At 36.2% G+C, this 3,286-nt stretch overlaps 1 pseudogene; it reads left to right on the top strand.

The window, feature by feature from the left end:
• Positions 1-746: 746 nt before the first annotated feature.
• On the top strand, positions 747-1,783 carry LOC144287632 (tRNA selenocysteine 1-associated protein 1-like; annotated as a pseudogene).
• Positions 1,784-3,286: the final 1,503 nt, after the last annotated feature.

Below are 3,286 nucleotides of genomic sequence, written 5' to 3'. Positions count from 1 at the left end.
CACACAGAACAATTTCAAGAATAGAACACATTTTAGGCCACAAAACATGGCTCCAAAAATTCAAGACTGATGTTACAGCATCCATCTTTTCTGACCACAATGAACTATGAACAAACCACAATAAAACATCTGGAAAGAACACCAATACATGGAGGTTAAATAACGTACTATTTAACAATTTGAATGGGTCAATCAGCCAATAAATCAAAGAAGAATTAAAAAGTTACATGGAAATAAATGAAAATGAAAGCACGGTAGTCCCGAATCTTTGAGATGCGGCAAAAGTAGGATGTTTATAGCAACACAGACATACCTCAAGAAGCAAGAAAAAATCTCAAACAACTTAACCTTGTACCTAAAGGAGCTATAAAAAGAATGACAAACAAAAATCAATCCCAGAAAAAAGAAAGAAGTAGTAAAGATTAGAGCAGAAATAAATGATATAGAAAGTAAAAAAAATAAATAGATAAAAATAAAAAATAAAAACAACAAAACAAATCAGTGACACCAGATTACATTAACTAATATATAGAAAACCAAGGAGTCTACAAAAGGAACCGTTTGAACTAATAAACCTATTCAGTAAAGTCAAAGTATACAAAATAACAATATAGAAATAATTTGCTTCTATACTAATAATAAATTATCTAACAAAATAAATTAAGAAAAGAATCCCATTTCTTGCCCTGTAGTCTGGAGTCCATGCAGGCCTTCACACCCTACAAAATCCCAGTCAGGCTTCAGGCATGGTGACCAGCCTGCGTATCAATGGACTGTTGCCCTACATGAATGAGAATTTCATCTTCAGAGCCTCTGCCACCATGGAAGACATGGTGATGAGTGTCAAAATTATCCAAAATCACCTCATGGAATCTCAGCTAGATACCATTTTGTAGAATCTGAAGATTTGGCCATAGCCAAGAGGAGTTTGCATAAAATTAATGAGAAACCCCTTCCAGGACCCACACCTTTACTTAGCTTATAGCTGCACCAAGCTGGTGCATCTGGGCTCATAGAACAATGGAGCTCAGTGCCCTTAGTGGTCATCTGTGCAACCCCTCATTTTATACAGGAGAAAAAAGTATGGCTGAGAAAAAAGAAGATGTTTTGGCCAAGACAGGATATTTTAAACTGAACTATGCCACTTACATGAAGCAACCAGATAACAGCCCTGAGTATTCCTTCTTTGTGGGGTATCTGACCCTAAATTATGTGGAAGATGGCATGCTGTATGAATTCTTCATTAAAGTCTATCCCTCATACTGGGAGGCAAGGTGATTTTGAACCAAACAGGCGTGTTTAAGGACTATGGTTTTATGAAAACCACAGATGAACTGGAATAGAAGTGAGCCTTGACTGACTGCCAGTGCTCCACTGGGGCCTACAGCAGTGCAGCTGAGCATGGCAATCCTCCAAGTGAGCCATAGTGATGTCAGTGGATTGTAGTCAGATGCACAGTTACAGCTATGACCACTATTACCAGCAGTACCAAAACGATTATGCCCAGTGGTGCTATGACCAGAACACAGGCAGCTAAAGGTACAGCTGTCCCCAGTATAGCTATACCGAAGCACTATAGACATATGAAGAATTTGGAGATGACATATTAGAGGACCCCATGCCACAGATGAATGTGATTGAGGCCAACAAGGAGTTCATGGAGCAGAGTAAGGACCTGTAGGGTGCACAAATGGACTGTTACTGGCAGTCCCTGGACTCAGTGTCTTTGGACATCCCTACCAGAATAGCCAGGACAAAGAACAAGCCAGAAAGGACTGTGTGAGGGAGATAAAAGACTCCTTTTTAACAATAATGACAACAAAAATATATTGGAAAAACTTTTAAGTTTTTGAAATGTTTTGTAAGATTTTGGTAATTGATAATTCTGACTAAGATTATGACTATTCCTGCAACACTGCTTCCTTCATTTGACAGAGGGACACTTGAGTTTGAAAACCAAGGAACCAACTCTTAATGGTTGAACAAGTTTCCAAAAAAAAAAAAAAAAAAAAAAGAAGAAGGAAAGAAAATGAAAAAAAATGAAAGCAATCCTGTTTGTGATAGCATCAAAAAATAAATAAAATGCTTAGGAATAAACAATCGTGGATGCAAAAGGCATGTATACTGAAAACTCCAATACATTCCTGAAAAGAATTTTTAAAAGATACAGGTAAATGGAAAGGTATCTTGTGTTCATGAGTTGGAAGACTTACTGTTGTTAAAATGTCCATAGTACCCAAAACAATGTACAGATTCAATGTAGTCTTTATCATGATTACTACAGCATTTTTCACAAAATGAAAAGAATAATCCTAAAATTCATATGGAACTAAAAAGGACCTCAAAGAACCAAAACAAAGAAGAACAAAGCTAGAGGACATACACTTCCTGTTTTTAAAACATATGACAAAGCTACAGTAATTAAAATATATACTGGACAAAAACAGACATGTAGACCAGTGGAACGAAATAGAGCACTCAGAAATAAATCCACACGTATATGCTCTTCTACTGATTTTTTGGCAAGATTGCCACAATTGGGAGCACACAGTGGGGAAAAGATAGCCTCTTCAATAATGATTCTGGGAAAACTGGATATGCACAGGCAACAGAATGATATTGGACCCTCATCTTACTATACACATTTGTCAAGTCAAAATAAATACTTTAAGAAGAAAAGCTTTATGACATTGGTCTTGGCACTGATTTCTTGGGCATGACATCAGAAGCACAGGCAACAAAAGCATAAATAGACAAGTCAGTATATCAAACAAAAGACTTCTGCATGGCAAAGGAAAAATCAACAGAATGAAAAAGTGGAATAGAAAAATCAACAGGATGAAATGGAGAACATATTTTCAAGCCATATCTGTGATAAGAGAGAGGTTAATACTCAGTATATATAGAACTCATGTAATTCAATAGCAAAGTAAATGAATGACCCAATTAAAAACAGTCAAATGCCTTCAATAAAGACAGTTCTCCAGAAAAACACATACAAATGGCTAACAAGTATATGAAAAGATGGTCAACTTCACTAGTCATCAGAGAAATGCAAATCAAAAATCATTTAGATAGCACCTTTACCTGTTGAGATTGCCATTATTAAACAAACAAAAAACAACAAGTGTTGGCAACCATGTGGAAAAATTAGAACCCTTGTACATTGTTAATGGGAATGCAAATTGGTAAAGCCATTGTGGAAAATAGTCCAGGGGATCTCAAAATATTAGTAATAGAACTACTATGTGATCTAGCAATCCTACTTCTGGGTATTTATCCAAAG

The sequence above is a fragment of the Canis aureus genome, chromosome 17, assembly GCF_053574225.1.
Source record: "Canis aureus isolate CA01 chromosome 17, VMU_Caureus_v.1.0, whole genome shotgun sequence".
NCBI classification, from domain to species: Eukaryota; Metazoa; Chordata; class Mammalia; order Carnivora; family Canidae; genus Canis; species Canis aureus.
The sequence above is the reverse complement of the archived record's forward strand: the minus strand, read 5'-3'. Positions and strand labels throughout refer to the sequence as shown.